The sequence below is a fragment of the Erpetoichthys calabaricus genome, chromosome 11, assembly GCF_900747795.2.
Source record: "Erpetoichthys calabaricus chromosome 11, fErpCal1.3, whole genome shotgun sequence".
In the NCBI taxonomy this organism is placed as follows: domain Eukaryota; kingdom Metazoa; phylum Chordata; class Cladistia; order Polypteriformes; family Polypteridae; genus Erpetoichthys; species Erpetoichthys calabaricus.
The window spans coordinates 89,791,510-89,815,253 of record NC_041404.2 but is presented as its reverse complement, the minus strand read 5'-3'; the positions used below and the strand labels follow the sequence as shown (position 1 = coordinate 89,815,253).

The 23,744-nt window shown below is 39.3% G+C and overlaps 1 protein-coding gene across 5 annotated transcripts in view; it reads left to right on the top strand.

Moving 5' to 3' along the window:
• Positions 1-518: 518 nt before the first annotated feature.
• The window catches only part of atp2b3b (ATPase plasma membrane Ca2+ transporting 3b), a 608,455-nt gene continuing 585,229 nt past the window's right edge, over positions 519-23,744 (top strand). For 2 of the 5 annotated variants that reach the window (XM_051933863.1, XM_051933862.1), the window contains exon 1: positions 519-800. The gene's annotated coding sequence lies outside the window, so the exon portion shown is untranslated. The remainder of the gene's footprint in view (positions 801-23,744) is intronic. The other 3 variants (XM_028813571.2, XM_051933859.1, XM_051933861.1) reach the window with 3 other exon arrangements.

Here is a 23,744-nt window from a genome sequence, read left to right as displayed (position 1 = left end):
TAACAGTTCACCTTCATGAAGACGTGTACAGTATGTCATATTATGCTTTCCATTCACGAACTGAATACTTTTTTTGTGAGCTTGCCTAGCGTATGATAACCAGTATGATGCGCGATGATGTGTGTGCGGCGGGGCCACATCTGGAGCAACATCTTCACGTATCTGCGGCACACCGAGCACCTTCGATAAAAAAGTAAATGACGGTCGTGCTCGTTAGCTACTTGCTTTTTTCTCTTTATAATCGCCCGGGATTGCAGGTATTCTCTGTCACTTTTTTTTGACCTGCCACACGCCGAAAAGTGATGAAACTGGAGGCTGGGAACAGACCAAATGATCCCGGCAGGAACACAGTAAGCCCCCAGTCTGCTCCCCACCTACCACTGCGCGTTCCCTGTTGCGAATTTCCAAAAATACTTTCTTCAGAAAGCGCTGTGGTGACGCGATGTAATGTCAGGGAGGGGTTGTGGGGTTTCTGCTTGAGGTTTCGGGGGAGGCGTCGAGATCGACTCCCCCCTCGCAGCTCTCGCGGATGCTGGGCTCTGCAGATGGACCAAAGCGCATAGCTAGTTTAGCTACAGCCGAGCAGCATGTAGGTTACCGCATCGGCTGCTGTACCCCCTCTGTAACCATTTATTTTTTCTAGGGAACCGCACAATTCGAGAGCATAGATCTGTAGATTTAGATGCGCTCAGTCTGTCTAAAACGCAAGACTCGTGTCAGATCAATTTCATGATTTCTAATATTGTTAATAAAAATTGGAATTCTTTTTCACATCGTTCACGTTATTAGATCATGGCGCGGTAAGTATTATTTTTACCTTTCGGTTTTATACACAAGCAAAATTGTTTAAAATCGATATCATTTTTGATGTTTATCGTATTTGGGCTTGTGGTAAAGTGAATCAATGGATCAGTATCTATCTATCTATCTATCTATCTATCTATCTATCTATCTATCTATCTATCTATCTATCATATATAGATTATATCTATCTGTCTATCTATATTAAAACTGTTGATGTACACCGATTCCGTGATTTATTAACTGCAGTGCTTTACTTACAAAGATGAAAAGGGCTTTTGTGCCAGCTTTACGTTTTGACTGTGTGTCTTTGGCGGGGTCGTGCTACGCGGAGGTCTTTTTGAATTCATTCATTGAATTATGCATTATTTTCATTTTTTAAAGTATTCTCATGCTTTTGCATTTTCACCTTCAGCGCAGGAGTTGGTGAGTGCAGTGTGGGCTTTCAGTTTGAAGGGATGCTGCTCTGTGAGAGATGCGGTCTCGTCTCCATGGTTGCTTGCTTCTCTGTAATTGACATCTGTAATTGAATACCTGACTGACATTCGCTGCTGTCCGATGGCACTGAACAGTTGTGACTCATAGGCAAAACCCCTACCTTAAATTATATTACATAGAGGTAGATAGATAGATAGATAGATAGATAGATAGATAGATAGATAGATAGATAGATAGATAGATAGATAGATAGATAGATCTTTTACTAGGGTTGGTAATCATACAAATCCTTGAAGACGTTGATAATTTACATAGGATGAAAGATAGCAGAATCTATGAAGCCAGACATCGGACATTAACTATGACTGCAATGTGCTGCAAATTAAAAAATGTTGTAGACTGGTTTGGTCACAGATGATATTGAGGTGACACTGTGCGCGTTTCGGGAGCTGTATAGCTGCCACTGAAGGTTGTTTCTAAGGACATATAATTCAGTGAAATCATGCAAGAGAAATGACACAAGGAAGAAGAAGAAGAAGAAGAAAAAGAATAAGAAGAAGAAGAAAGGGTTATACACCTGCTCAGCGATCGTTCTGAATTCCTCCCTCTCTGCACCTTCCTCCTCCTCCTCCTCCTCCTCCCACTCACACGCGCGCGCACACAATCTTCTGTCCCCTAAACACTGTTGCTGATGTATTGGCGCATTGCAATGCACATTCTGTATTAGACTTTTTTTTTCCTGCTCAACTGCAGGGTAGAGGGTGGGCTGTTTTGGCAAACTGTCTAACTTGCTAGAGAGCACGTTTCTTCTTCGTCTTATTCGATTGGTGGACACGGCATGATGGTGCAAGGAGACCTTTGATGCGATTGGTTCGTTGCCCGCTGGTAGGCACGAGCAGTTTGGTTGGCATGTCAAGGATGTTCTCCTCTCTCCAATGACATTTTCCAAACATCACAGGAGACGCTTTATTGCAGTAAGCAGGGAACCGGATTTTCAAGCAGGGGCATTGAAAGGGCGATTTGAGCTCCATCACATCAAGTGCGGACACTTTCTATTAATATAGGTTGTTTTACTTCTTTTCACTTATCAGACGTGACCTTTTCCTTTTAGCAAAGCAATGGTCGTAATCTATCTATCTATCTATCTATCTATCTATCTATCTATCTATCTATCTATCTATCTATCTATCTATCTATCTATCTATCTATCTATCTATCTGAACCCATTCACCAATAGTTATTCAATTGGGACATGGAATTGGATTAAACGTGCTTGAAAATGGATGAATGGATTTTGTCTCTATGTCAAGAAGCTATTGGAGCCTAATTGCAAGCATGCATTTAGTGTGGAGACAAACATATATAGAAGTCATTTCAGTGTTGAATGGATAACTTCTGCGGTGGGTTGGCACCCTGCCCAGGATTGGTTCCTGCCTTGTGCCCTGTGTTGGCTGGGATTGGCTCCAGCAGACCCCGTGACCCCGTGTTCGGATTCAGCGGGTTGGAAAATGGATGGATGGATGGATAACCTTATACACTGTATCAAATATTTTAACAAAATTAAAAGTTAAATAAAAAGAATCTATCTATCTATCTATCTATCTATCTATCTATCTATCTATCTATCTATCTATCTATCTATCTATCTATCTATCTATCTATCTATCTATCTATCCCTCAGTTGGTCCTGTGTTTCCCAGACAGTGCAGTGATTTGGTGATGTAGGATGAGATTTGCTGTTAGCTTGCTGTACATCCTGGGGAATGCACAGCAGTCAAGAACCAAGATAAAATGAATCACTTGGCAAAATGGTCTTTGAACCAAGCTTGGCATTTCGTTTTTGAAGGTGAAGGAAACTGTAGCAGCCCGAATATGGAAGAGTCTCTGAATGATTTATTACACGTTACGGTAATATCCGCAGGATTGGTTTAAAATACTATGCACTAAAAATTTCCAGCACTGCCCAGATTGTACACTGAGCTGTGCCCTTCCATCTTGTTTTCTGTAGAGCTCTGCTGGTATTGTTTGAAACTTGAGAAAGGTATAAAATATGAAGCACTGCATCTGTAACGTCTTTTCAGGAAACATTTATAGGTCAGCTGCTTCTGCAGAAAAGAAAAGGCTTCAAGCTGCCTTGAGCACTCATGTCAAAGTGAACTCTGAAAAGCTGGCCTGCAGCAGTGCCCATCCAAGTGCCATGGTGAGCTTGTTTGTCTCCAGATCTTCCCCCTTTACTGTGTGACTGGCTTGGACTCACTTTTGCTCCTCACATCTGACGGACTTCTTTCAGATTTCTCACTCACAAAGGCCGTCTGGATAGCATCCAACTGCAGTGTCACCCTTCTGAGAGTCTAGATATTAATGTGACAACAGATTGCTGATTTTCCCAATCTGCTTGGCAAATAAATTAACAGCTCGATAAGTAAATGACTTCTTTTTCGCACAAGGCTGTTGTTTATAGATTAGCATCAAAGTTCCCACTTTTCATTTATAGCCTGGTGTGGGATCTTTTCCCATTTATGCCGTCCCATCCCATTTAGTGTTGTTCTGCATTAGAGGCCTACGCCTCCATGCCTCAGGAGCGGTTTGATCTAATCAGATTAAGGAGGCCTGCAGTATTTCAAGCACTGCACCTGATGCAGTTGTTTTTCCTCCCAGCACCAGCCAGGATCGCCTCGATCTGTCAAGTAACCGGATGGGAGGTACCTAACAATATGGCGATGTATAAGCAATGAATAATTACTTTAGCACAGCCTCTTTTATTAGTGTGGCTAAATGATTAATGATGGATTAAAATAAATGTCCATACATGTATTATAATAGAAAGTAAATCACATAAATTATGTTTCCTATGACCTGATTACACGGCTTTAAAAGCAAAAGAAGCCCCGAGTGTGTCTGTCTTGGAATGTTTAAATAAATAACTTTGAAAGTCTTTTTTTATTGGTTGGTTTCCACAAGATGCGGAAGATCTCAGCTAAACCCCTCGCTTCAGCTTGGAGGACAGCCGTCAGCAGAGTGACTCTGAGCACACGTGTCACCCATATGAACGGGAGGATGCTTTGAGATATGCCAACATTGCCCTGGATCCTTTTCATCGCCTGGGAAATAAGGCAGCTTAAATCACATTCTCCCTTTTTGTATGATGATCCATCCACTCACCCATCCAGTTTTTGAAGACTGTTTTTCTCCAGAGACAAAGTTCCTCCTGGCAACATTAGTCAGTGTGTCTACTGGCCTACTATGCGTGTAGCTAAATCCAGCATGCAAGATCCCATGTGCTCCCTGTGTAAACCACTAAGCCTTTCCTTTGTTTTTTATTTATTTGACAGCCCTCATATTTTTTATATTTGTGTTTTCTTGATCAACTTTACAGCAAGCTACAGGAGCAAAGCAGCAAGCACAACTGGACTGTAGTGTATCACGGAGCACAATGACATACTCACCCATACAAACCCATCCTTAAAACTTGCACCAAGTTATAGTTAGCCTGGCAAAAGTATACCAGCAGACATCGAGTAGGTATTGAACCACCATCCTCAGAGTAATAAGGTAGCAGTGTAAGCCACTGGTCTGTCCTTCCATTTCTCAGTTTACTTGTCCTGCTTTTTCCTGCTTAGCATTCTGGAGCAACAAGGCTTGTACAGACTATGGAGAAGCAAACAAGCGTCCACAAGTGAACTCACACCTCCCCACACCCCGAAGTGACAGCTGCTAGTTGTGCCAATAGCTTGTCTTTGCACTGTGAGAAGAGGTCATAACGCTCAGCTCTCCCAATCAGGAGTTAAACTGAAAGTTGGTAAAGCTACCGTGTCCATTGCTGTGCCACCGGTTTGTTCATTTGTTTGTTTTCATATATGTTGCACCTTTCACATGTTGCCACCTTCATAGCATCTACTTTAGGCTAAGCAGTATATGTAGTTTTGGAAAAAGGGGAATTTTCTACTAACTTCTTTGTCAAATATGTAGGGAAATAAAAATCATTGAGGAGCACCAAGCACAGGGCAGCAGAAAGATGTGGGCAAGAAGTCAGTCAGTCACTCAGTGGGCACATGCAAAACTCAGAACCTCCAGAGCAAGGTCATGTGTGCAAAGGGATGGCATGCAATGTGCACAGCAGTGAAGGCCCCAGCTTTATTATTTTTATGAGTATGGTTATTTTTTCAGCATTTTATTAACTGATACTTATGCTGTCTGTAATGTTTTTAGAGTGGGTTGTGCATTTTGTTACCTGGTCTTGCTCAAATTTTAATAGTGAAGTAATGACAGTTGTGTGTACTGCTTGGTGAAATTATTTGGAGATCACATTTCAGATTCACCATGACTTTATGGCTTATGTACGTCACTCGGACTTGTGTTACATTCCATCAGAACATTGACACTTCCTTCATAGCATTTATGAAATTCAGAGGTATGCAGAGATGATGATGGCGATGATTTAATGGCACAGTGGATAGCATTGCTGCCTGGCAGGATCTGGATCCATGTTCAAGTCTTAGCTGGTGGGGCTTTTTTGTGGAGTCTTCGAGTTCTCACTACCCCAAATGAGTTTCTACAGGGGTTACTAGGTTCATCCTGCAGTTAAATAACCTGCTGCTGGGATAAATAACTGCTCTAGATTCATTTGGTGTGATTTATTATAGCTGTATTTATGATGGCGCACCTGACCCTGAAAGTGTTCAGAAATGGTTCCTGCCTTCACCCTTGGCTGCTTAAATGGACTTTGCTTTTTCTGGGTGTACACTGGAAAAATCATGAACTTTTAGAAAAATGTTTGGATGGAAGGATTATTATTAATGACTGAAGCGTATATAAAGATATTATTATTATTATTTATTTAACATGGCAGTGTTTTGGCGGGCTGCTGGAGTGTCAGTATTCTGACCAGGGACCGAAAGTTTTTACTCAGCACTATGCAGAGAGTGTGAGCAGCTAACATCAGTGTGATCTTCTGTACTTGGTGGGCTGTGGAATCGCCAGGCTGTTGTTGGCTGTCATTTTGTTCTTTGATTTGATCTCAGACTTGAGGACCAGGCACAGTTGTCAATAGTACTACTTTGCTAACTCTTCTTAAACTTTTTTGTGCCGGCTCCGAAACCTTGTCTAGTCCTCCAGACAGATTTTTCGACTTTTGACAAGTTTGCCACCCTTGAAGACTTCAGTGGCACATGTAATCGAGCCAAAGTCCATTTTGATGCCATCAATGATGCTTTGATGGTTATCAGGGCTTGTTCAATATTATACATATCTCTGGTGAACAGTTTGAAATTATCTGCACAAAGCAGGTTAATTGTTGCTCATCAACTGCATATCCTAGATCCTGTCATTATTATTATTAATTCATTAATTTGTTTATGATGTAGTAGTAGCAATGCTGCCTTAGTGCTCCAGTGGACTTAGTTCAAATCCCAGCTCTGTCATTATCTATGTGAACCTTCCTTGCCTTTCACATTTCTGCTTGGCTTTTTCTTCATATATCCAGTTTTCCACCCGAAGATATACAAGATAGGCCCATGGGGGAACATAAATTGAGGGAGTTTGTACGTAAATGTGGCATCCTGTTCAGGGCAGGATTTTGCTTTTGGTTTAATGGTGCTGGGTTGGCACTGGTTTCCCGAGATCCTGAATTACAGTAATTGGTTAAGAGAATGGAAGGATAATGATAGCATTAAGTATAAATGTCCTAGCAGTTTTTCTGCTACAAAAACATTAGCATTAGCATTATAGTAAATAATAATTTAGTATTATTATACCAAAGCTTCTACTCATACAAGTAAAATCATATCTAATTATTCCTTTATTTGTTCTTACATGCCAGTGACATGCTACCAGATGCAAAATGTAATTGTCTGAAATCATGGTATAATAAATAAATATTATTATAATCCCAAGCCTGGTTGTTGTTTGTGAGCAGCTTGGATTTTTTCCTTGCATATGCATGGATTTGTCTGTGTGTACTCGGATTTTCTAACCATTTCCCGCAAACAATTGTGAGTTAGATTACTTGCCAATTCCATTATGGCCCTGTGTGAATGAGTGGGGTCCTCCGATAGACTGCAGCCTTCTCTGGGGTATGTTCTTTCCTTAAGCCACTGCTGTTGGGAGAGGCTCTGGACCCCTGTAATCTTGTATCAGATTAAGAATATTATTATTATTATTATTATTATTATTATTAATATTATTATTATTATAGCATTAAAAATAATTGTTCTAAAGATTTTTCTGCAACACAAAAATAATCTCAAATAGACATGATAGTAAATCAACAACCAGAAAAAAAATTAAGCATTTACGTATTATAATTGGTTTTAAAGATTTTTTGCAGAAAAAAAGATTATTTAGCATAAACATGATAATGATTTAACAATCAGAACATTACATAATAAAAATAAATGATATTATTAAGTGAATGTGTACATTATAATTCACATCCTGATGTACATACAGTAACTTAATTTTTCAAATGAGCCCATTCATCTTTATTTTAAATTGCTGCCTTCCCACTGAGCACTTCCTCAAAATGTTTCACTTAGTGTCTTCTTTATGCCTTCAATATTTTACTATGCCTTACATGTATGCCAGTTTCTATAGCACTTAACTTCTTTTTTTCATATTCCATACTGAAAGTGAATCTTGTACAAATTTTACAACAACAACAACAACATTTATTTAAGTAGCACATTTTCATACAAATGATGTAGCTCAAAGTGCTTTACAAGATGAAGAAAGAAAAAAGAAAAATATGAAAATAAGATTAGGAAATACTAAGTAACAAAGAATAAAGTAAGGTCTGATGGCCAGGAGATAAAAAAAAAACAAAACAAAAAACTCCAGAGGGCTGGAGAAAAAAAAAAAAAACAAAATCTGCAGGATTTCCGAGGCCACAAGACCACCCAGCCCCCACTGGGCAAAGATCTCAAGCTATCTTTAAGATCTTAAACTCAAATCCCATCTTTAAAATCTCAGACCTAATGTTAATAATGACATTTTTATACCCAGGCATTTTCTGATTATAAATTATAACTGTTAAATTCTTACGGCCATCAACTGCACTAATCGTTTCAGTCTGGTGGCTCCTCCAAAGACACTGTTGCTGCTTGTTAAAGGGAGCTTGTCAGGCCCTTCACTAAAACCATCTTGCTGACGCAGTGTTGTCTGCTACAGAGACAAGCACAGTGTCACCTGTTGGTTTGAGGCAAGGCAGCCTCTTGCATTTGGAAGTGGTGAACATCCTGTAATGGAACCAGGGCACCAGTGAGCCCCAAACCCCAAACACAAAGACACAAACACAGTCTCAGGTTCAGATAATGGATGATTTATTATATTATCCACAATACCTCCACAAAGCACCAAGCACAAATTATCTCTCATCTACAATTCACTTCTCCTCTCACCACCGTACTACCCTCCTCCAGTTGAGTGTTGCTCTCCATCCTCCCAGCTCTGACTCATTCTGACTAGGGAGTAAGGCCCCTTTCACTAAAGACCTGGGAGAACTTCCGGTGCCAAGACTGCTGCTAGCTGGAAGTACTTCCATGTCATATGGAAGTCCAATATAATAGGGAGTACATCTCCCTGCAGCTTACTCTTGCAGCACCCATGGACCCCAGCAGGGCTGAGCTCCTGGACTACAACTCCCGGCATCCCCTGCTTGTAAACGAATGGGTGCCGATATGAAAGGCTGCTGCCATCTACCACCTGGAGGGAATAAACACCCCTCAGAGACAGTCCTTACCTGTCATCTTTTATCCCAACCAGGGAGTATTAAACACATGTCCATTTGTTTGGGGCTTCCCACCTGGGTAAGGAACCATCTGCTGTGGCTGGGATGTCCACCCATCCATTAGGGTAAACTTGCTTCATCCTTCCCTCTCTTGGCTAGGATGCCTTTCTGTTCACTCGGGGCCTCCCATCCGGGTAAGGGATCTTTCTGACTTCTTGCCAGGATGCCTGTCCATCCCGTGTGCCTCAAACAATCCATATCAGCTTATATTGAAAACAGCATAGATAGATAGTGTGATATGTGGCCGGCTTTTCATTCCGGCCAATACCCCCAGGCCGCCAGGTGGAGCTTTCCCTGCAGCATGGACGTGCCCCAAGTTCCAGCAGGGACTCATGGACTATGTAGTTTTTATGGACAGCCCTGCTGGATGCCTTGGGGACCACCAGGAGTCGCTGTAGGGAAGCCCGTAGACTCTTATATGCCCTATAACCCAGGAGTGCGCCACCTATGGCGATGTTGTCCTCGGAGGACAGGGTATCAGAGGGATTCTCGTTATAACGTTCCCCCAAGGTTCTCCGGAGAGGCTAGACAACCATGCCAAGGACCGGCATACGGATCCTCCTGGAGGAAAACGTCCCTCGCGGGGCTGGTCGCTCAAAATCGTGGTTTTTCGCTGGGGGAAGGGTACTGTGATATGTGGCCGGCTTTTCATTCCGGCCAATACCCCCAGGCCGCCAGGTGGAGCTTTCCCTGCAGCATGGACGTGCCCCGAGTTCCAGCAGGGACTCATGGACTATGTAGTTTTAATGCACAGCCCTGCTGGATGCCTTGGGGACCACCAGGAGTCGCTGTAGGGAAGCCCGTAGACTCTTATATGCCCTATAACCCGGAAGTACGTCATAATCCCAGGACAGGAGGAAACGGTGTGCTTCCGGGTTGAAGAAAAGGACTGTTTACCCTGACCCGGGAGGAATAAGGACTTGTGGGTTGTGGAACAGGAACCACTTCCGGGTCAGGGAATATAAAGGACCATGGGAAAGCCCAGTACGCTGAGCTGAGCTGGGTGGAAGGGTGGCAACGCGTCTGGGTGTGTGGAGGATTGATTATAGTGTATTGGTTTATTGAGTATTGATTTATTTATGAGTGTTGTGGAGTATAGGGTGCTTTGTGCACATAATTGTCTAAATAAAAGTAATATTTGGACTTTTATATGGTGTAAGACGTCTGATCAGAGGGTTCAAAGGGTCACGGAGACCTCAATCTTTCACAATAGATAGATAGATAGACAGATAGATAGATACTTTATTAATCCCAAGGGGAAATTCACATACTCCAGCAGCAGCATATTGATAAAAAAATATTAAATTAAAGAGTGATAAAAATGCAGGTATAACATAAGAATGCAGCTGCCTCAAGTTCCATTCTTCTGTGGTATAGTAACTAAAAGTACCAAAAGTAACAGTCCTTTTAGTGTTTAGTTTGCACCAACCTTCTCAATCTTCTCTACTGGTCATCCATAACTTTTCTCTAGACACAACTACTGTATTTAGTCTGACATTCACTGTGTTTTTAGAAGCAGACTTAATTTTTGTGTAGTGGGCGAAAAAAAAATAACTTATTTGAAAGGTGATTCAGATTCATTTCAATATTATGAACCAGTTATCTAAAACAATTACCATTGGCAGTTTAATCGGTCCTTAGGATGATAAAAACTTTGTTAGGTGCTATATTTACTCTAAACAAGATGTGACAGGCATGAATTATTTATTAAAAATATATCAAAGAGCACTATAAGAATTTTGCCAATGCCTTCCTTCCCTGAAGCCACCCATGATTTATAAAATGAAACTTTGGCCCTGTTATTCCTCCACCCCATTTCCTTCCATTAAGAAAACTGAACAACTCCTTTGGGCTTATCAGCTAAGAAAAGCATAGACTGACTAACCCATGCAGCAAGCAGGGACGTTCTTAGGCATATGTGAACTACGCATCCGCGTAGGGCCCCAACCGTGAGGGGGGCCCCCACCCTGACTTACAATTTTTTTTTTTTTGTTGCCAGGCTGTGGGCCTGGGGCCCCTGTCATGCCCCTGGCACTGCAGCCATCTGTGCCAGTCCCAGGAAATTCAGTTCAGTGCATTTCTTAGTCTTATTAATGTAGAGAAAAGCCAAGCAAAATGACACCTTTTATTGGCTAACTAAAAAGATTACAATATGCAAGCTTTCGAGGCAACTCAGGCCCCTTCTTCAGGCAAGATGTAATCATTACATCTTGCCTGAAGAAGGTGCCTGAGTTGCCTCGAAAGCTTGCATATTGTAATTTTTTTAGTTAGCCAATAAAAGGTGTCATTTTGCTTGGCTTTTCTCTACATTCATAATGGCTAACACGGTACAACACCTTAGTCTTATTAACAATGGTAATTTATTATCCAAATTGCAATCTTCACCTAAATCCCTAATAATATTGTCACGCCATTGTAACTTTGCCAAATGCACTATAGCAAACTTTAATTTTAGAGATTCATTTCGTATTCATTCAGAGAGTTCCCCATAAAATCATGAAATATCCCGATATTACCGGCCTTTACCAGATCTAGAACAAAATCAATATTTTACCACTCTGCATACACACAAGCGTACATGTAGGCCTACTGGTCATCTAAGACCTTTTCTGGACGTTTTATTAGAACACCTTCCTGAGCTTAACAAACAGAAAAATCCAAACCCCCCATCCGGGGCCTGCACATCCGGGGCCTGCACATTTCTGAACCATGTAGGGCCCACAAGCTGCTAAGAACAACCCTGGCCCCAGCATGGCAGGTTTAGGCCTAATGGATTAACTGGCAGTTTCCTTCTTGCCAGACTTCCCTTTGAAATCTTAGATTGAAGTTGTTATACAGGAATATTTTTCATTTAAGAAATTTTCATATATTTTAAAGGATCGACCATCTTCTCATTGTGACCACTGTGATCACTTGGAATCAGCAAAGTAGAATGAGTGAAAGACTGAGCTCTTTTGGACAGTCCTACATATTGCACATTATTGAGAATAAACTCTTAGTGTGTGTATAAAGTTGTATTTATTAATAAAACAATTTCACAGCCTTGATACACTCTATACATCCATATGTTACTGCGTAATTCCAGTTAAGTGTTATATCTTGTTGTGTTTGCAACAAAATGTTATCTTTGAGTACAGTTGCCTAGTATGGAGCAGTCCAGGGAACCCAATAGAAAAACTCCACATAAGTCATCTATTCTAGGTCAAACTCAGAAGATCATAATAGGGTTGGGGGCACACAATGATTTCTGGACTAAAGCTGTAGGCAGTTTATAAAGTGTGACAGGCTTGTATTTGAACACTATGTTCAAATCCTTTTGTCGACAGGTGACCCTGAATTGGTCCAAGTATAAGTGTGGATGTCAGTTTATCATAAGATGACCTGAAATCCCAACCAGGGTCGTGTTCTACCTTACTTTCAGGATTATCAGTGTTTTCTGCATAATTTCGGCTTTAATGCACACTTTTTGAACTTTACTTCTGTCTCACAAGCTTCTTTACATTACATTGATTTTGTGGTGAAACTGATAAATGAGCATCCGCATCGCTATTAAAAAAGTTATCTGTGCTTGAGTGTGTGTGTTTGTAGGTACAGGCCGCACTGGGAACTGGCAACTACCGTTCTTACAGGATTATAGCAAATAAATCATTGAAAATCTAGGACACGTAAGGTCCCCTCAGCAGGTAACTTTTTCGCTTCTCCGTCACTTTGTCTTCCTCTTCTTGACAGTTTGCTAATCTGAATTTCATAAATCATCTTTGGGTAGCTGTAGGCTTCAATAGAAACCACTCTAAGGATAAACCTTTTATTTTGTTCAAGTGACAATCAGAATTTAATTTGTTTCAGTTCTGAGATTACAGTCAACTGATCAACCTGGAATAAATATTTAAGGCACACAAACACAATACAAGAAGAATCTATCTATGAACCAATCAATCTTTCTTTCTTTCTTTCTTTCTTTGTTGTACCTATACCACATAGCATGATAAGATTATTATCTATTCATCCTTCCTTTTCCTGAGCATGATTATTCCAATTAAAGGCCGTAGATGGGGTAACTCTTTCCTGGCAAAAAGCAAATTGTTATAACAACTAAAATAATGACAATTTCTACAAACAGATTATGTGTAGTGTTACTTTAATGATTTTATTAACATTTGGAAAGCAATTTTCATTCTTCTTTAAGCACACATGCATTATAGAGGTGTTCATATATGCAGTACTCAACTCACCCAAAACAGAACTGCCCTGGTTGAGGCTACCTAAACAAAGGCGCAGAGCCCTGTTGGACTGCTTTGGCCTACATTGTCTCTTTCTCTTTTTGTTCTTGGTGCTCCACTAAAGTACATCTCTGACAGTAACTCTTAGTTAGCTTAGTCCTCCCCTTTCTTGCTGCCATAGTCCTGGTTCACCTTTGTAAAGGTCAATGAATAGTTATTAGCCTTACCATTTTGCAGCTTCTGTTTACTCTGAACTCTCTAGTCCATCTAATATTCCAGAATATTTTAAAAACCAACTTTCATTTTACATGGCCATTTGGGGATGGATATTGTGTACGATCTTCCAGCCCAAGTCTTTGGAGCAGAGTGGCACCAAGAACTGCAGTACTGTGACTCCACAAAGACACATATGTTTCATGAATTCTGATTACTTCTTATTGTGACACATTTGTGTTTTTCTATTCATAGTTTTCTGATTTTTCCCCTCCTAAACCCTCAGTGCTCAGAATCTCCTAAATCTTTTCATATCTCTCTAAGTATAATTGCATAAGGTGCTCTCTGCCTCTTTTTACCATGTATTTCAATCCCTGTGTGTTCCTGTGTATTTAATAGGTTTTCGCCGCTGTTACCCTAAACTAGATTAAGTAGGTTCGATAATGAATGAATTATGTGCAATTTATATAATGTACAGATTTGAAATTTTTTATGCTGTCATTCTGTCAGTCTATCTTGTTGCTACAAAGAAGACTCCTGAACAACTCATGCATCAGAAAAAGTCTTGATGGACTGTAAAAGAGAACATGCTGTGAATTTGTGAGTTAAATTAATTGTGGGGCACTGGTGCCCCATCCAAAGTGAGTTCCTGCCTTGTGCTCAGTGCTGTCAGATTAGGTCCATCCCTTTGCTACCCTGAATTTGTTTGAAAAAGGTACAATTCTGTTATTTGTCTTCTTTTTCCTATGTCAGAATATGTCGGACATCAGTTCACTGTTTTTTTCACTAGATGGCAGCAACCTATTTGAGTATCCTGACTACTCCAAGTTTCCATCCATCCATTCATTATCCTACCCACTATATCCTAACTACAGGGTCATGGGGGTCTGCAGGAGCCAATCCCAGCCAACACAGGGCGCAAGGCAGGAACCAATCCCGGGCAGGGCGCCAGCCCACCGCAGGGCACACACACACACACACACACACCCACACACCAAGCACACACTAGGGACAATTTAGAATCCACCTAACCCACATGTCTTTGGACTGTGGGAGGAAACCCACGCAGACACGGGGAGGACATGCAAATTCAGGTCTCCTAACTGCGAGGTAGCAGTGCTACCGCTGCGCCACCGTGCCGCCCTACTCCAAGTTTGATTGAGTAAATTCTTTTTGCACTGGATCACATGGAAGCTCGACTTGAACTTTTAAAAGTTCACTGAAGAGAGAATTGCTCTTCATTCAGAATAAATTTAGTGATTAACTCATAGGGCTTGGCATAAAGATCTTACCCACTTGTCACTTGAGTAATGCTCGTTTCATTATTTTTTGCTTATCACCTGCACAAGGTATTTTCTGCAAAAAAGGAAATTAAATAAAAATTGTAAAATAAAAAATGCAGTCTACGTCTACGTGTAAGAATGTTGCAATAATTAAAAATAAAATAACCCCATTTGCAATTTCATTTTCAGCCTGATCAGCAATGAAGCTGGAAAAATGAAAAGTAAAATGGAAATAAGCACTGGCGCCATCTGCTGCTCAATGAATTTTTCATTTTTCACTTTGTATTTTCATTTTTAAGCTCTCAACATGCAAAAATATTTTAATTAGTGCAGGTCAATGGGCTGGGCTGGGCTGTGCACCTCAATTTCCCACAATTCTTTGTCCTTCATAGCTGCAGACACTGATCAATAAAATACTTCGACTGCATTTAAATTGCATGATTTTGATCTTTTCACATCCATACTGAGAGTTTCGCAGTGAAACTGTCTTACAAAATCCATAGACCACACATAATTGTAGTTCTGAAATAATTAATGTGCCACTTTATTTTGTTTTTCATTTTTTTTTTTGTTATTTAACATGATAAAAATTAGTAAAAACAAATCTTATAAATGATCCATCCAACCCGCTATATCCTAACTACAGGGTCACAGGGGTCTGCTGGAGCCAATCCCAGCTAACACAGGGTGCAAGGCAGGAAACAAACCCCAGGCAGGGCGCCAGCCCACCGCAGCGTATAAATGATGGAAAAAGAAAAATGAATTAAATGAAAATTATGGCTTGTGGAAGGGCTTCATAATGAATAAAATAATCACTACTGTATCACCGTAGTTTGTAAAGTAATGAAGTAAAAGTAAAAAAATAATTACTATTGCATGACCTTTTTTTAAAAAAGTTGTAACAATAAAGAGTCTGATCGAGTCAATGGGACATAAGTAGAGGAGGAGGAGGTGGTAAAATTATTGTATAATACCACAAAAAACAAAAATAATTGTCCCATTTCCACGTCAGTGTAATGTAAATTATGACGTAATCAAGGCTAATTTTCATTATGTTAAATATTATAATTTAAAAGCACATTAACTCTTTCAGAACTACAATTATGTGTGGTCTTTGGATTTTGTGAGACAGTTTCACTGTGACGCTTGCAATATGGAGGTAAAATGTTTTAAATCACGTGACTTAAACACATTCGAAGTAAGAAGTATTGTATTGATCAAAGTGGCTATAGCTACGAAGGAAAAGAATTGTGGGAAGTCAAGGTGCAAAGCCCCACACATTGAGTTGCGCTATTTTCATGTTGAGAAGTTGAAAATGAAAATTCAATGAGCAGCAGGTGGCACCAGTGCTTATTCAAGTTTTACTTTTCATTTTTCCAGCGTCATTGCTGTTAAGGCTGAAAATGAAATTGCAAATGATATTATTTCATTTTATTTTTAATTTTTCCAGCATTCTTGTGCTTAGACTTTGAAAAATAAATGGCAAAAGAAAGATTGTATTTTCATTTTATAATTTTCATTTTCATTTGCTTTCATGCAGAAAATACCTCCAATAGTCACCACTCTTGAAGTCATAAAATATTGATGTAAAAATACTTTTTAACTGTTAAAAATGTTTAATTCAACTCCAAATTCAACTTACTTTAATTCTTTCTTAATAAATTCCTTTCTAAATAAAGTGCTTTCTTTGTACTGCTTGTGGGACTCTCTGACCATGTAAGTTAATTGGACAGGCTTAGAAAATTAATGGATATATATGAAAGTGTGAATTAGATTCATTTTTGTTTTTTCATACACTCATATCGTTACGTTTTTTCAGGAGTTGACTTCTGAAGGCTTGTATCTTTTGTACAGTTCTGCTGTCGGGTGGCCTCTGTCAATATTTACTAATATTTACTTTCTATAATTTACTTTCAAGACTCAGGATAGCCTACTTTTAGTTTAATGTTACAGTCTGATTTGCTTCCAGTAGTTTTCCACTGTTTGCTGTGAACAAAAAAATGAAGCTAAATGATACAGAGTTTAGATGGCCCTCCACATCAAACCCATACACCTCTATAGACAAGAAGCTTAGCCTTCAGCTACAAGCACTCACATTTATTCCTGAAATGCTGATTTTTTTTTTTACTGTTGTGAGAATGTGAGGGATATATAATGCCTAGTATCTAATGAGTTTCTTTATGTTCCAGATTCCTGGGTCTCCATTCATTCTTTACTTTTAATCTTGATTGTTATGCTGGAGTAACAGTGTCATTTTAATTTGGCCCTTCACTGGTATATTATCTTGAGATGTCTCTTCTGATGGCAGGCAGGGTTGAAACATACTGTATCCCTAAGGCTGATTCAGGCATGTGTTCACCCTCCCTCACACCAAGCCAATTCAGAATCTCCAATTAAACTGCCTGTGCTTCTTTTGGTGTCAGAGTAAAAGTGAAGTGTCTGGTGAAAAGCACTTCTTTATCCAGTATCAAGACAACAGGTCTGTTCATATTTGGCAAGATTGGAGTTGCAAATCAATACACTTAGACAGTAAATGTTTTGGAGTAAACCAGTACTTCCACAGGAAACCTCTGTAAGCAACTGGAAAGCAGTTAAGAAGGTTGAAAAGGACTAAGGTTCTCATCACAATCCCACTAGATTATTAAAAACAGAGAACTGCAGAAATCATTACAATAAGACATGATAGGCTCCAGCCCCCCACCAATCTGTATTAGAATAGGCGGCATTATAAAAAGAATGAATGAATGAAATGTGACAAGTGCTGACACATGTGACAAGAGTTGTGAGGCTGGCACTGTGTGACAGAAATAAATCTGCTATCATCTTAGAATGTCTAACATGTCACGTCCTGCACCCTCTGCAAGAAATCTATCCTTAATGCATTTTTTATACATTTTGTCTATTCAGAAAAAAAACTCATCTTATGTGTTGTGCATTTATAAAAAAAGCCAAAAACTGATACCAACAATAGCTTAAATTGGACAAAAGGAAGAGTGCACTTGACTGGGACAGGGAGGTGTTTCTGTAGCCCAGGGTGCTGTTGACATTTACATAACACAATTCATTAAATGCATTCATCAACACATTTTGAAATCATCATGATCATAATCTTCATCATCATCATCACCAGCTCCTAATTTTATTTTTATAAGCAATAGTACAATCCCAAGATAGCACACTGCTTTTTTATTTTATCCAAAAAGCTGAGGGATACTGAAAAAGTATGTAAATATCAGAAAAATACCACGATTTTTCACATTAGATCATAAAAAGCACAAATTCCTTTAAACTCAAATAAAATGTTTACATTAATAATTTAGCAAATGATGCAAGCAGAAGAAATCTCTGTAAATGAATAAAACATTTCACAAAATGCTGATGTGGAGCCGTTCATCCGTTTTTCGACCCACTTTTCATATTTATATGTACTGTACAAGGTGAGGCTGGTTCAGCATTTGGACTGATTATAGTGCATATTTCCATGGTGCATGGTGGTTAGCACTGCTGTCCCAAAGAACCTTAACTCTGAACCCACCTTAAACCCAATGACAGAAAGCATTTGACATATTCATATTGGCACAGCCTCATGTTTTACCCATCAATGGTTGATTTCCTTCAGAGTGGGTGCAGCAATGCATTGTAATCAGCACATGCTCCCTACCTCCTCCTCCTCAAAGTGACTCAAATGGCAGACTTTTCCTTGTGTCTGCATTCATAGTTTTACTTACAAAATCCCAAAAATGTTGGTGGGCTCTAAAATGATCTGATGATTTTCAGGGAGTGTGTTTGCTTCTGTGTGCTCTGTGAAGGGAATGCTCCAAGGACTCTGTTGACCCTGTACATAAATTAAGTGGCTTTATACAATGGATGACTGTCTTGCTTACTGTACAACATCAAGCCAAATTTTTTTATTGGTTACTAGATGAGTATAATATGTTGTGGACGGGTGAATGAATATGGGGTGAGACCCAGAAAGCTGGGTTTCCCCATTCAATTCCAAACAGTTGTACATCAAAATGATTGCTGCTGCAGAGGTGAGAAAAGATGAGACTGTTAGTGAGAATGCCCCCTCTCGCCCCGGGGGGGTTATTGCATACCTATGATGAGCAGGGAAGGTGTTAAGCAGGTTATAACTTGCCATTGCGTGATTGATGAGAGGGTTGCGGGTGTATGTTCTGCAATTAACATTTCCAAGAAATGACCTTTGCAGATATATGCAAGGCAAAGAGTATATACAGATGCCAGACATGAAGCTAAATGATGCAGAGTTTAGATGGCCCTCCACATAAAACCCATACACCTCTATAGACAAGACCCCTACCCCAATACAACAGGCTGCTTTTTAAATAGAAGCTGGTAAATAAGTTGATAAAGAGGAGCAACTGTTTGGAAAAATCCCATAATATTTTGAGTGCTCCATGAACAATAAGCAATGACATACAGAAAACAACTACATGCATGTTGAGCTTTTTATAATTTAAATTAAATCACTTCTTTGTGGTTTCCTCAGGACTAGGGATGCTCTGATTGGGTTTTTTAAGGCCGATACCGATTACCAATTTCATATTACTTGATCAGCCAATTCTGATTTTTTTCCTTTAGCCTTTTAAAAAATTTTACACTAATCTCCTGCATCACCAGACAAATAAAGGCCTTATGTCCTATATTAAAAGTGTATTTGTATAATTAATATATAGATCACAGGTGTTAACTGTTAATTTTTTATTAACAAAATGAAGTAAAATAAAAATCCATCCATCCATCCATTATCCAACCCGCAATATCCTAACTACAGGGTCACAAGGTGACCATAAAATACTAAAATAAATAAAAATTTCCTTTAAATACATACTTTAATACATACAAAAATATTTATCCATTATACATATTGCATAAAAGAAAAGAAAATAGTTTTCATAATTACATGCTCTCATATTGTTTCATTTTTTTCTGTAATCTATCTGAGACAAGGCCTAATATATATATATATATATATATATATATATATATATATATATATATATATATATATATATAGTAACCACAAGGGGGCACAAGAGAGCCCCAAACCACAGACACAGCAGACATAATATGAATAAAATAAAGGATTTTTATTTTTCACAAAAGTACCTTTCCACCAAGCTCTCCAACATTTAACCACAATAATGAAATAGACCAACAATAAATCAGTAATTCTTCTTCCTTCCGTGCTCCAGTTGAGTATTGCCCACTGCCTCCCAATTCTGACACATTCAAGTGTGGCAGCAAGCTCCTTTTTAAGCTGGACCCTAGAATGCTTCTGGTGTCATGCTGTATATTTTAGGAAGCACTGCCGGGCCATAAACAAGTAGGAAGGTCATCCCCTTACAGGGCTCTCTATTGACATGTAGAAACCTCCGCAGGGCTGCCTCCCAAGCACCCTTGTAGTTGTCCCAGCTTTGTTGTCATATGAGAACCACTGCCACCTGGTGTTTGGAGGATAGAACTGCTTTTTACTATTGGCTTCCACTTGTCCGTTTATTAATTCATATCGGCCAGGTACAAAAGTTTTTTTCTGTCCCGTCAGCCACTTTGTCTACATCGTTGTACTGGCCTCCCGTTTGGGTAATGAATTTTCTCCATCTCATCTGGGATGCCTGTTCTCCTCCTACATAAATATATATACTGCTCACTTTGCTCGCCAACCCCCCGGCCTGCGCTATGCGCCAGCCACTTTGCATCTCTGCTGCTCACATATGTGGATTTCACTTTCACCAAACAACAAATCTTTTACTTCTCACGGATACGCCTCTTCATTGGGAAGAAACACTACTTTTCCATTATGGCAACACAAATTAGACAATCTACAAGTCTCTGACTTAAAGTTTAAATCCGAACAATATATTCAGTCTCTTTTCCATGTTCCGTTATTTCACCGAGTAATAATTTCCATTTGTTTGTTCTAATGTGATCTTTACTATCATTTTCTGGAGACTTTCAAATTTTAGTACTTACATTATCTCTAACTTGCTCTGCATGTGCATCTCGACAACGTTTTTGAATTCTTTACGATGTTCTACTTTGTCATCTACTCTTTGTCTTTTAGTTCCGGCCTGGGCATGGTTAAGTCTCTTGGCACCAAGTCTAGTCTCGTGGGACTTGAAAGTATCTCTGAAAAAGTCACGTCTCATTCCAGGATTTTTTTATATAATAGAGATATATATCCATCCATCCATTTTCCAACCCGCTGAATCCGAACACAGGGTCACGGGGGTCTGCTGGAGCCAATCCCAGCCAACACATGGCACAAGACAGGAACCAATCCCGGGCAGGGTGCCAACCCACCACAGAAAGATATATATCTCTATATATACGAGGGGGGACCCAAAAATAACCGGAATTTTGTTGTTGTTAGGTTGGTACTTGTAGTACGTGGTTGGGCTGCTAGGGCGATCTAGTTACACTCCTCACAAGTCAGTCTGCTAAGTGCCATCAGTCTGGAAGGTTGTGCTTGTGTTCAGTGAATTTTTTTGTAAAAGTAGTTTTGCGCAACAGTGTGAGAAGGAAACGCCCTGATTTATGGGAGTCGGGCGATTGGTTCTTTCATCATGACAACGCTCCATCTCACACTGCTCTCAGCATTCACCAATTTTTGGCAAGAAACGGTATGACAACCCTGAACCACCCACCCTACTCACCGGATTTAGCTCCGTGTGATTTCTTTTTGTTCCCTCGGATGAAAAAAGACTTGAAAGGAAGGCGTTTTGCTGACGTCAAAGAGGTAAAACAAGAAACGACCAGAGCATTAATGGGCATTACTTCAGACAAATTTAAAAAATGTTTCGAACAATGGAACAAACGGTTAGATAAGTGTATTTCCGCCAATGGAGAGTACTTTGAAGGAGACTAATTGTAGTTTGTACAGAAAATTAAATTAAACACGTTTTAAAAATATTTCCGGTTATTTTTGGGTCCCCCCTCGTATATTCTCCCACAATCAATTAATTGAAACTGGCAATTAAACACTGCTTAAATATAAATATACCTTCACTTAAAGGTTTTAATCATTTCATTAATTGCACTACAGCTTTTTGCTGTTAAAATATATATGTACTATATTTATACAGGTGTGTTTTTTTCTTCAGTGTATTAGCTAGATATCTGTAGTTATTGGGATGTAATTATAAAATATGGATTACCATTTTAATTATCTAATACTTGTTTCTTACTAAAACGTATGCTGTATGACACACAGCAACAAATAATAAAAACAGTACAAATCTTTTAAAAAGCCTGTTTTAAAAGCAATTTCAAATTTGTCTTTATCTTTTCTTTTTCCATTTAAAAGTGTAAGCTGCTGCATTTTAAACAAGTTTGCTGTCCAAACTCAAGCAGTGTCTGTTTTAATTTAAAGGACAAAATAAAAAGGTCTGAATTCCTTAAAGCAGCTTTTCTTGCTGTTTGTCTAATGACAACTTCTCCATTCCTTTTTTCAGTTTATTACTCTTCTTTCTTTAACATAAAAGCTAATATTCCAAATGCCTCTGATAAAACAAGCCTTCCCTCACTGCTCTTTGTATATGTTGCAAAAGAAAAGAAAAGACCCACACTGCCTCAACTACCATATTACCTTAAGTGAAGGAGCACTTTAACTAAATTACTATATAGAAAATCAAGGGCTGAAAGTATCACTTTTTGTGATTGGTCTTTTTACCGATCACCGATCAAGTCTTTTTTTTTAGTAAAAATTGGCTGATTTAGATCGTTGGCCAATCGGAGCATCCCTACTTAGGATGTTAGCCTGGACAGGTGTTTTTCTTAACTAATTTCATTTTATAATAGCTTTATAAAATACAGACATGTCCGAAAATTATTCAGTGTTCTGTAAAATACTGTGGTTGTTAACATCAGCCTCAAAGTCCGGAAGACCCCTTGACCCTACCTCAGAGTACATAATGGAAATTATGTGATGCATTACTGTGCCAGTGCCGCTTCATCTCCTTCACATTCAAACTTCTCACTTCATCTTACAACAGCAAAGCTGCTTTGAGGAGTGCATGACTCAGGAGGCCAGCAGGTATGATCAGTGGGGGTATCCAGTGGAGTGTGTGTGGCAAGATGGCTGCTACTTGGATACAATCTATTGACAAATAATATTTTTCATTTACACTCATTTATAAAACTACTGTAACCATTAAACACATACAGGGAGTTAAAATCCTGGCAGCATCATAATTGGTTTGCTGTTTCCATTTGCACACAAAATAAAATGAAGGTGGCTTTAACCTTTTATGCTGGCAGTATCTTTGGCAACATAGAGACATGTATCTTGTACCATCTTTCAGTCTTTTGTTCAGTTACACGGAGAGAATATTTTGATTACTAAGAATGAATACAAGCTAATAAAGGTTGCCACTAAAGTGGGGGAATATTAATTCAATACAAAGTATTGGATAAGTCGAATTTAAACTATAACTTGCTGCCCGAGGAAATTTAGTGAAAGTCCGATCCTTTTAGGATTTTGAGGGGTGGAGCAGTTGCCTGACCATATAGAACACAGTGTCTATCTGTCTGTTTTTTTTTTGTTAAAGAAACATGTAACATTTATATTACAACTTCAACTAAAGGCTGTTCGCATTACATTGCTTTTCAGCAATTTTCTGTCACAGCCTTCATTTGCACAATCATAGTGAGTCGGAGGCAGTCAGCAGCAACAGCAGTGAGTTGAAGTCAACTCACTCCAACTGGTCTGCAACTTGCACTGATAAATTCAAACAGGTTTGGTTTTTAGTTGTAGGGGTGGGCTCTGTGCACATGAGAGCTGACAACCAATGAATGCTCAACTGGAAGTATAATGCATAGAATTAAGCAACAGGGGATAAGGAGTTCTAGAGCTCACAAACAGAAGAGAAGCTTGTCTGTCTGATGTCTCAAGTTTTATGTAGTAAAACAAAATGGAAAAAAGAAAAAAAAAGGGCAGAAACTGTGGCCGATTGTGACACACCTGTTAACTCTTCATACGGTGCC